General features: G+C 37.0%; 1 protein-coding gene across 1 annotated transcript in view; it reads right to left on the bottom strand.

Annotated features, from left to right (window-relative positions):
* FBXO34 (F-box protein 34) overlaps positions 1-12,235 on the bottom strand; it is a 152,953-nt gene that overhangs the window by 129,895 nt on the left and 10,823 nt on the right. The window contains exons 5-7 of the transcript XR_007412354.1: positions 10,777-10,889; positions 10,451-10,659; positions 8,841-8,898 (exon numbers count right to left, since the gene is read on the bottom strand). The gene's annotated coding sequence lies outside the window, so the exon portion shown is untranslated. The remainder of the gene's footprint in view (positions 1-8,840; positions 8,899-10,450; positions 10,660-10,776; positions 10,890-12,235) is intronic.

Below are 12,235 nucleotides of genomic sequence, written 5' to 3'. Positions count from 1 at the left end.
CAGACTCAGCACTAAGCAGGGAGCCCATTGCGGGGCTCGATCCCAGGACCCTGAGATTGTGACCCAAGCCAAAGGCAGATACTTAACCGACTGAACCACCCAGGCACTCCTGGGATCAAGTCTAATTGGATTATATGCCCATCCTTAATTCAAGCATTGTCCTTTGTGGCAATTGGTTTAGGGGGTCAATTCCACCCAAACCAGATAATATAGAAGGGGGTCTGGATGATTTCCCCAAATAAAGAGGAATGCTGGGCAGCAAAAAAGCAAATATCCACTATTGCTGGATAATGTTTTACCAAGTGCATATAATGTATCTATTTATCATCCTCTAGGCCCTAGGCTTTGAGATTCATAGGAAGGGACTATGTCTGTGTCATTCATTATTCTGTTCTTTGAGTCTAAAATGGTTTCCTGGCCTATAGTAGGCTGTCAGAATATTTGTAAAATAAAAACAAAACAAAACAACCTGCCTCGCAACTTCACTCCTAATCATTGGCTACTAACTAGAAAAGCATTAGCCACAGAATGAGCATTATCAGGCATCTTTCACAGTCTCTCCTTCTAACGTGATCAGAAGAAAGACTGATACAGTAAGAGATACACAATTTTTAGGGAAAACACTGATGGATCTTTTAAGCATTTGCTGATATTGTTTGCTTGTTAATGGAAATTATACAGTACTTCACGTGGATTCATTATTCCTGAACTACTGGAATAATGGGTGAATTCAGCAAATTTAACTACTTTGTTCTTCAAACAGGAGTTTAGGGTCAGGCTAATTTATTTTAACACTTCTTCCAAAATACTAAAAAAATATAAAATTAATTAATTAAAAAAATAAAAAAGACTTCTTCCTCTTCTTCCCTTCCCTTGACCCTTCTCTGGGTACTCCACTCACTGAGAACTGCTTCTGCTTGTGCAATTGTCCACATTATTAAGATTGTTAGACAAAATACAGGATGCTCAGTTACATGTACTTTCAGATAAACAATGAATTATTTTTCAGTATAAGTATGTCCCAGATATTGCATGGGACCAGATATCGCATGGGGATATACTTAGACTAAAAAATCATTCATTATCAGAAATTCACACTTAACTAAGCATTCCCTATTTTTATTTGCTATAGTTTCTTGTTTTTATTGCTAAATCTGGCAACTCTACACATAATACCAGGTGCCTGTGATGACTTTGAGTTTGCCAAAGGGTAAACTGCTGGGCTTCCTAGACTATAAAATACCTTGCTATTGGATTTTCACTTCTTAATATGCCTCTTTTACATTTAAAGAGCAATTACAAAGTAAACTCCTATGTAACTACCACCCAGGTTAAGACATACAGCAGAACAATGCCAGGACCTTAAAAGCCACCTGTATTCTTCTCAACTGATGGCATCCTCCTCCCTCCCCTCAAGGGTAACCATTATCTCGAGTTTTCTTTTTTTTTTTTTTTTTTTATCTCGACTTTTCTAATCACTCTCTGGCCTTTCTTTAGGTTTGCCACCTATGTATGCATTTACGAAAATATATTTTGACTGTTTTTGAACTTTATATAAGAACTTACATCAATAAAAAAAAAGAAAGAATGAATGAATGGATGAATGTGTATCAATCATTTTTGCAAATTCTTTCACCCATTATTGTGTGTGTGTGAGATTTATCCAGGTTGCTGTGCTTCCTTAATTCTCATTGCTATATGTTTCAAAATGTAATTATGCCCATGAGTTATCCATCCATTGTACTGTTTTCTTGCTGGTGGTGTAGTTTAAACTTAAAATGACAATTTTAGAATCCTTTAAATTTATTATAATAAGCTAAAATATCTATTGTAAAATAGTTTCATACTGTTGAGGGAAATTTCTCATTCTTAATACTCCCTCTGGAATTTTCTGTTGTTGTGTTCAGTTTTAATGCTTTTAACACAGCTGACTTACAGTCCTATAAGGAAGCTGTCTGTCTAAATTTTTGGACACATGCATAATACAGGCCTGTATGATGGTTTCTGGGCTTTCAGCTGCCACTACATAATGAGTCTGCCTACTGCTATTTGATTCCTTTAAAGAAGGACTCAAGCAATTAGATTTCTAAAATGAAAAGTAATTACACAGATTCCGATGAAGCTAACAATTAAAGTAGGTGAGCTAATGTTTCTATTAAGGAGGAAAAAAGATTTATCCTCAAAAAAGAGGATTTGAGATCATATAGATGATGACATCATTTATAGTTAAATTGAGTATATAACTTTCTGCTTGAAAATTTAGCATATAAAGAAAAAAATGACTTATTACAAATATTATTAGCCATTAGCTGTGAAGTGCCTTGGAGGTGGCAATGTATAGAAAGTCTAAGAATAAGGGTGCCTGGGTCATGATCCTGGGGTCTTAGGATCAAGCTCCACATGGGGCTCCCTGCTCAGCTGAGAGCCTGCTTCTCCTTCTCCCTCTGCCTGTTGTTCCCCTTGCTTGTGCTCTCTCTGTGTCTGTCAAATAAATGAGTAAAAACTTAAAAAAAAGAAAGAAAGAAAGTGTAAGAATAAAATTACAACCTTCTTCTCTGCTCCCCCTGCCCCAAGCCCCTCAAAGCACAGCTCTAAGAGCCACAGATCAGGAAGATGGGACCTCTTTGCCCCGGGTGTATCTACAGAAGCATCTGCTGGGCTAATCTGATCATTTATTTACAAGAGCCTGATCTCAATTGGTACCTGTCCCAACATGAGGGAGAATGGGTCTCAGAGTCTTGTGCCCCTGGCCAGATGCTGTAGTCTGTTCCTGCTGACCCATGTTAGGGTCACTAGGAGCACTCCTGTGCTCCATCTCTCACCAATTTCCATGAAGGGAAGTGCCTGTGGTCTGGAATGGAACCCTCACTATCTCAGAGGAATTATCATATCATTGTACAAGTGGCCATGGCTGGACTGGTGTGATGACGCTTTACTGATTCTCCTGAAATTAAGAACCTTGGAATTCATCACCTCTCTATCCTCATGTGGTCTGAGTACTCTTTTTGCCTTCCTTCTGCCCCTCTGTGTCTTTTCCCTCTTAAGGTCCAACCCAAGGCTCTGGACTCTGTGTTCTCCCATGGAATCCACTGGGTAACTTTCTCTGAATCCCTAGAGCCCTCATTTTTGGTATCACTCATTTTAACACTTACTCACACACAGTCAGGGTCCCCTCAAGTACCACTGGGAAACTGAGATCTAGAAATTAAGGATTTCTTGTTATGAGAAGCTTGTATCTGGGGAAAATAAAAGTGTTATTTTTTTTAAAGGAATAAAATGACATGCAAGTAATCTACTCAAATCTTTGAACTTACTGATATGTTTTTTATTATTGTACTATATTCTGACTACAAATTGCTATAATTCCCTTTGGAATTATGCCTTCTATAATGGCTACCTAACATTAATATGGCTTAAAATGTACACTGAAATTTTTGAATGCTGCCTCGACATACATCATTCAAATAGATTTTTTCAGTATTTTACATTTTTAGGATGGGGAGAAAAGAGAATTACAGTACTGAAAATTTTAATGAACATTAAGGAAAAGTATATGGATGATAAATTAAATAAATAAATTATTTTAGCATGCAAATGCATGTTGAAGAATAAAAGAAGAAAATGGGGACGCCTTGGTGGCTCAGTAGTTAAGCATCTGCCTTCCAGGCTCAGGGCATGATCCCTGGGTCCTGGGATCGCAACCGCATCAGTGCCCTGCAGGGAGCCTGCTTCTTCCTCTGCCTGTGTCTCTGCCTCTCTCTCTGTGTCTCTCATGGATAAATAAATAAAATCTTTAAAAAAGAAGAAGATGTGGAAGAAGAAAGAGGAGGAGGGGGAGGAGGAGGAAATGAAAATGGATGGACACTAAACAATGTTTTATTCCTATAAATGTAGAGCTTATTAAGATTCTGTTACAGGAAAGATTCCAAGTCATGGTGTAGACTGTGACACATGATTCATACAGCACTCTCAACGCTTCCCACTGAAATTCCAAAGATGGATCGTTTTAAAAGCACGAAACCCTATCAGTAGAAAACAGAGTATCATTAGTGTACCAGAAATTTTGAGAACTATTTGGAAAATAGAAAGTAAATGGAGAAGAAATCAATAGAGTAGAAAAAAATCAATAGAGAAGAAATTGCATCTTGGGACACCAAAGCCCGTGCATGTTCTTTCTAAAAAGTCTCAGATAAGATCCAGATTCAGTATCAGCAAATTTAAAGAGAGAATTGGCTGTACAACTACCACTGTAGTTTACTCAGGTTGGTTTCTGGTGAGATTATTGGGGCCTGAGAGAAAAAAAATCAAAGCCAGACTTGTAGTAACTTAAGAATTTGTGCCAAAAGAGCATTAAACAAGATATATTATAATATTAAAGGCAAGATTCACAATGAAAATATAAAAATCTATGCACCAAATAACATAGCATCAATAGTCATAAGACAAAAAACTATAGAAGATACAAGGAAAAATAGAAACATGCTAGAAAATACAGACTTCAATTCACTTCCCTTAATCTATTAGAGTAAGTGGATAAAAAGTATGAATATAGAAGAAAATAGAGTAATGTCTTCAAATGTCAAAAGGGAGATTTAAGAAAAAAAAAAAAAAACCTTAGCCTTATTGCTAATTAAGCATGAGGACAAAAGAAAGACATCTGGGAATAAAACATTTACCATTCATGCTTCCTATCTGAAAAAAAGTACAAGAGGATCCTTCAGCACAGAAATGAGAATCCCAGGCATCAGATTATAAAATAATGATGGCAATTAAGTAGAGCCAGAAAAAATGAAGGAAAGATTCAAGCAGCAAAATTTTCAAGGATTTATTTATTTGAGAGAGAGAGGATAAGCCAGAGTGAGGGGGCAGAGGCAGAGAGAGAGGGAGAAGCATACTCCTCACTGAGCAGGCAGCCCAACGTTGACTGGGTTCCAGGACCCTGAGATTATAATCTGAGCCGAAGGCAAACATTTATTGGACTGAGCCACACAGGTGCCCTTAAGCAGCAAATTTTTAATGTCATATGATTTGGTTTCTTTCTAAATTAGTCCAATCACAATATTTGCTTTATAGTAAATAATACTTATATAATCATAATATCATACATCCTGTTTATTGGCCTCACTTTGGGTAGCAAGCAATGCCCAAAGTACAGGAGACTTCTATTACAGAGTAGCATGTCAATGTCATATACCTTGGCAATTTAAAAATTATGTGGCAGGATATGAACCTCAGCCAATAAATTCAAGTACGTAAGAAATATCACTTTATCTTCTACATTTCAATTTAATTTCTGCCTCTGGGGAATATCCCGTTTATCCTTCTACCTCCCCTCCAAGACCTGCTTGAGGGGAAATGTAAACACAAACATTCTTGGGATTTCTCTGCTCTCCCTGGGTCCCAAAGTAACAGCTACCAAAGTATCAAAGAGAAAGGGGATCCTCTAGTCATCAGTAATCTGTGCTCAGGTAACTGAGATCCTCAAGAAATGGTTGTTTCCAATGCAGCAGATCTCTGCTTCTTTGGGGCCCCACACATGATATGGGAGTCCTAGCTGAAGTTGGGAACCTTGTGCCAGTGTCCTGCCTTCATCAAAATATTCTAACACCCACACCTTACAGGGTTATACGATGGCACAGTGTTTGAGTATCACATAGCTTCTCATCACCACCTTCATGAAATCTCCAGGAGAAGCCTCTCCCCATCTCTTGCTTCTGTGCCATCACACTCCCTTTCTCAAGTCCTATGCAACTCAATGAGTTTAGGCTAAAGGAAAACAAAAGCCAGGAAAAATTTGACAAGTTAATTTTGCTTTCCTCCTTGTCCTAAAACCTCCCCTGAAGTGATAAAATGTAGAGCCCATGACATGCTTGAATGGAGAAATGGAAAAGAGAAAACATAAATTAATATTATATAGTATTACTCAGGTATATTAATATAACTGAGAAAAATTGGGAGATAGATAGAAGTAGAAAGATGAGTAATGTTCTCATTTTTCACTGTGGGTACTCGATCCACATTAAATTTGATAAATTCAGGATTAAACATTTTAAGTATGTTATTAAAGTAAAGAAGAACATAAGGTAACTACTAGGAAATGTTTAAAAATATAAAAATGTAAGTGATAAAATCCAGAGGCAAAGGGTAATTGGTTCATGTTAAATTAATCTTTCATAGTGGAATATCAATAGTTCCTATGTAAATTTTATAAGATTGAAATATGATAAACTAAAAGCAGAAGCTATTATTAACAAGAATGATTCCTAGAAAATGACTTAGGGGCTGGGAAGGAGAGGATGGAGTTGGGGAGAGGAGGGAGACTTTTTTCATTTTAAACTTTTCTATTCTATTTTTTTATTATGCTCATGCAATTCTTTTCAAACAAAAAGTAGATTAATTAAAAATAAAGACATGAAGCTATTTTAAACACATAGTCTCATTAATATTTATGAAATATTTAATAAAGAACTCACACATTAAAATATGCCTATGGGCACTAGGCCCTTATTTTAAAAATTCAATAGCAAATTCCTTCCCATGTTATAAACACTTGCTAAAAAAAAAAAAAAAATCCATACTGTAAAACAAATCTCCTTAGTTTTATACAGATGCACAAGTAATTTGCCCAAAAAAAAAAAAAAAAAAAAACACACAAAACACTTGGGAAACAACTAAAAGGAAACACTAACAAAAAATTAACAAGAGTAACAAAGCAGTGTTAATGAGTATGCAGTCTCTCAAAAGAAATCCAAACATTTCATTATCAGTCACAAGAAAATCATCCAGTAAAACCATTTATAATAATCTATTCCAGCCCTATTAAATTAAATCACAATTCCTATATACACTATCAATTAAGTTACATTATGTATTTAATCGTGAAATCTCAACTTAATGTAACATATACATCAGATCTGAGTACAAGAATATATTGTGGTCACTAAGAACATAGACTTAGCACATGCATCAGAGCATCAATTCTTTCAAGAACTGGGAGGGAACCTTTATTCCTAGCTCTCTTTTTTTTTTTTAAGATTTTATTTATTTATTCATGAGAGACAGAGAGAGAGAGAGAGAGAGAGAGGCAGAGACACAGGCAGAGGGAGAAGCAGGCTCCATGCAGGGAACCCGACATGGGACTGGATCCCAGGTCTCCAGGATCACGCCCTGGGCCGAAGGTGGTGCTAAACCGCTGAGCCACCTGGGCTGCCCACATTTTTTTTTAAACACTTACCCACTGGTTCCTAGTTATTGTCCAAATAAATTTATTATCAGTTTCCTCTTAAATCCCACACTTCCATCTGACATATGAATTGCAAACATTTTGCTATTCCATTGTTTTTCCTTTTAGCTTTGTCTTCTTTTGTGCAAATGTTTCTCATTGTACATGGATGGCATTTGAACTTTTCTATTTTGTCACAGATAATTTCCTTTAATGTTTGTGTAATTTCTAAATTATTGGAGCCCTTGTTACTCAGTAACACCCAATCTGGGATTCTCTCCTAAAAAGATAATCAGAAACTGTGGCACCGGGTGGCTTAGTTAGTTAAGTGTGTCTGATTCTTGATTTCCACTGGGGTCATGATCTCAGGATCAGGATCTAGCCTGGTGGAGAGCTCTGTGCTCAGCAAGAAATCTGCTTGAAATTCTGTCCCTCTGCCCCTTCCTTCCCCTTAAAATAAATAAATAAAATCTAAAAAAGGAGGTGGCAATGGTGAGGAGTGACAGGTGGTGGTGTAAATTTATACATTTTGCCTTAACTGGTATTTTTTATTTTACTTCTTTCAGTTTTTAAAAATAGTGGGTTTTTTTTTAAGATTTATTTATTTATTTATTTGAGAGAGAGAGCATGAGCAGGGGGAGAGGCAAAGAGAGAGAGGGAGAAGCAGGCTCCCCGCTGAGCAGGGAGCCCTATGTGGGCTCCATCAGAAGACCCTGAGATCATGATCTGAGCAGACATTCAACCAACTAAGCCTCCCAGGTACCCCTTAAAAATAGTTTTAAAAAATTGTTACTCTTTCTCCTATTGTAAAGACCAGGGAAATAAAGAAAAAAGTGTTGGATTGAAAAGAAAAGCTTGAACAAAACCTGATTTTAAAAGGTGTTAATTAAAGGATTACATATAATAGGGAAATTAAAAATAGCTTAACTAGTTAACAAGAAGAGAATTATTAATTTGTAATATATAGCATATATAAAATATAATTAATTCTTCAGCAAACATTTTCTTTTAAAGAAAGAAGTGGGTGTTTTAGATGTGTTTTTTTAATAACTGAAGATTTTAACATTTAATTAGATCTTCAGGGACATATTGAGTATTTGCAGGAATTTTTTTTTTAATTTTTATTTATTTATGATAGTCACAGAGAGAGAGAGAGGCGCAGAGACATAGGCAGAGGGAGAAGCAGGCTCCATACACCAGGAACCTGATGTGGGATTCGATCCCGGGTCTCCAGGATCGCGCCCTGGGCCAAAGGCAGGCGCCAAACCGCTGCGCCACCCAGGGATCCCTGCAGGAATTTTTAAGCTACTGTTTATCACACAAAAACTATTATTACATAGTAGAAATTAAAATACAAGAAAGCTCCACATAACCTTGCCACATCACACAGTTCCTTCCAAGATTTGTCAGTATGTGTGTGTAACTTTTAAATAACTGCAATCTGTCAACTCCATATTTATACATTTTCACAGATAATTTTGCAGGTGTATGCTTAAATTTTACAGAAAACTTGAAAAGTGTTTTCAGTCACTTCCAAATGAGTTGACAGCAGGATAAAAATGAATTCTTTGTCACTTTATATAGAACATCTACATAATAAAAATGTCAATCAACATACCGCATTTTTGCTGTTTTCCAAGACTGGTTCTGAGGGAAGAACCCACAGCTTCTAATGACTGGTGAAAGAAGGCAGCGATAAATGGAGAAGAAAAGTCTGAATGAGTTTGACTTTTCTTAAATCTCAAAATGGTCATTGAAGGGGGAAAATGCTTCTCCAAAGCAATGGTTTACAGTGCTGTGAATTAGGGAAAATCTTATCCATTCTTTATGGCAAATGACACTGTTTGGGAAATATCTTCTATGCTTGTTTTCTAGAAAGACTCTATCAGCTTATAGTTGTGACCAACTAACTCTAAATTTTGCCATTTTTACTAACTTTTTAAAAAGATTTTATTTATTTATTCATCAGAGACACACACAGAGAGAGAGAAAGAGGCAGAGACACATGTTCCATGTACGGATCCGGACGTGGGACTCGATCCCAGATCTCCAAGATCACGCCTCAGGCTGAAGGCAGCACTAAGCCGCTGAGCCACCCGGGCTGCCCTATTTTTACTAACTTTTGATATTGATAGCAATATCTCTTTGTTCTTCATTTCTCAATATTTTAATCAGATATGCATATAGTTTCTATTGGTAGATCCAAGGATATTGTTGTTGTTGTTGTTATTATTATTGGATATTGTTTTTATTGTTAACATTGTTAATATGTTAAAGTACCAATTATTGAAAATCTATTATTTGTCAGGTACTTTATCTTAAAATTCCATAAGGAAGGTATTGTCCAACCAAAGGGAGGCTTTGGAAGAAGTAAGTCTCTTGACCAAAGCCATATGTAACCTTTAACCTATGAATTAAAAAAGTGGTAGGAATTGAATTCACACCCATGTCTCTATGGGGCCAAAGCCCACACTCTTTTCACTACTACCTTATTCTCATTGTGGTAGCCTGCTAATCCAAGGCTTGGTTTACAGGGAGTCTGGAGCCACTAAACATTCAAAGTTTATTAGGCATAGAAAGTAAGAGCCTCTTTAAAACATGTAAAAACATGGGCACCTGAATGGCTTAGTCGGTTGAGTCCAACTCTTGATTTCAGCTCAGGTCATGATCTCAAGGTCCTGGGATTGAGCCCCATATGGGGCTCTGTGCTCAGTGGAGAGTCTGCTTGAGGATTCTCTCCCCCTCTCCCCCTTCCCCAGCTGGTGCTTACTCATGTGTGTGTTCTCTCTCTTTCTCTCTCTCTCTCATGCGCGCGTGCGCACACACACGCAAATAAATAAATAAATCTTTAAAAAATAAATAAAAATAAAGCATGGAAAAGCAGAACACATTTCTGAAAAGGAGAATCCTTTATCTGCAATTCCCTCATCTTTTAATTCCAGTGGAAAATTTAGAGCCCCTTTTACCTTTTAGCTTTAACTGTTGAGGCAAATTAATGAGTTAAATTCCAGTCACCACCCAGCCCCCACTTCCTGCCTTGCCAGAAACAAGGCTGGTCCAGAGAACAAATGAGGATTTGATCCTCATGCTAACTTTCCCCTTTGTGGTCAGCTAACAGTAATTATCATTTTAAAGTGCTCACTGTATCCCAGTTGCTATGCCAAGCTCTTTAGATAGGAGATTTCATTAAATTCTTACCACCTTATGAAATAGATGTTTTGATATTACCTATTTCAATGAAGTTTGAGAACAGAAATTGAGTAGCTCCAGGACTTGAACCCAGGTTGATTAGACTCTAAACCTGCTTTCCACTCTTTATATTACAAATTTTTCTGGAATCAATGAATAATTCATCTTGCTCCTTTGGGAATCCAATTTCAAGATTTCAAGACTCCATTTCAAGATGTCCTTAGGTAACATCCATCAGATGAAGACCACTAGGAACACATTTATAGTTAAAGTTTGGTTTATTTACCTTCTGCTTCAAGAGAAAAGCATAAGGCTTCTCCCGGGCCCTGGGATGTCTGGGCAACAGAGACTTGGGAGGGGCTTACCTCAGGGTTTGAGCCTGTTCCTGAAGGATTCTGAAGAGGTACGGGGAGATGTGTGGATCAGCTCCGAACTGGTGATGTCATGAAGCAGGGGCGGTTTAGCAACGGAAGTTTCTCTGTAATTTTTGTTCAGGAGGCAATAAGAACAAAGCAGAACAACGGATATCACTGGTTTAAAAAAAGGGGAAAAAAAAGGCAATAATCTCCAAAGGACAGGGGCTGTGTAGCCAGGGGAGAGACATTGTTTACATGGCCTTGGCCTTCTATTGGAAACATTTTGAAGTTCTGTTAGGAATATTCTACTCCAATTACCTGTTTCCTTGGAAACTACAATTTAAAAACCTCTTATCTGAAGCTCTTGGTTGGAAATTGAGGCTGTTTGCCTGTGTTAACATAACCCACAGGGCTCAGATCTTCTCAGTAAAAATGAGACATTCCATTCTCACTGATAGTTCAAATAGCAGCGTTTTTCATAAGTATGACAGCATTTCCCAAACAGAAACGTAATGCAAGCCACACACGCAATTTAAAATTTTCTAATAGCCACATGAAAAAAGAAACAGGTAAAATTAATTTTAGTAATAGATTCTAATTCAATATATCAATAATTTATCCAGAATATTTCAACACAGATTATAAAGAAATATAAGATATATATATATATTTCTTTTTTGTACCATGTTTCCCAAGTTCAGTATAGCAGATCTCAAATTAGACTTTCCATTTTCATTGGAAACCTTAGCCTGTATTTAAAGATCATAAAATTTACAATTGAAAAGTATAACCAGGTTGTTACAAACATACCTAAAATATTTCCAATAACTGAACCATGTACGAGTTTGTAAATTTAAATTTAAATTACTTGAGGGATCCCTGGGTGGTGCAGCGGTTTGGCGCCTGCCTTTGGCCCAGGGCGCTATCCTGGAGACCCGGGATCGAATCCCACATTGGGCTCCCGGTGCATGGAGCCTGCTTCTCCCTCTGCCTGTGTCTCTGCCTCTCTCTCTCTCTCTGTAACTATCATAAATAAATAAAAATTTAACAAATAAAAAATAAATTTAATTGTAGATTATTGAGCTCCTCCCCACTATCCTCTTCATTAGAAGGTAGAGGAGGGACAATAAAATATGCTCCAAAAAAATAAAAAATAAATAAAATAAAATAAAATAAAATAAAATATGCTCCAAATTGAGAAGTTATTTTGAGACAGAGAAATGATGCAAACCACTCCATACAGTTTAGAAAGTTTCATCCAGGATAATTTACAGACAAAGGGGTTATCCAGCGGACAAATGATCCAGACATCACTCAGCTATTCACTGCCTAGTCCTGACCTTAATCCCCAGCCTTTATAGAGCAGGGAGCATGGTGGTGAGGTCACAGGTTAGTTATAAAAGTGGCACCATTTGTGCACCAGTCCTGTCTAACAGTTATCTAAAGTGTACCTTTTGTGCACCAGTTT

Source organism: Canis lupus, chromosome 8, assembly GCF_003254725.2.
Source record: "Canis lupus dingo isolate Sandy chromosome 8, ASM325472v2, whole genome shotgun sequence".
Lineage (NCBI taxonomy): Eukaryota > Metazoa > Chordata > Mammalia > Carnivora > Canidae > Canis > Canis lupus.
This window is presented reverse-complemented; position numbering and strand designations above follow the sequence as displayed.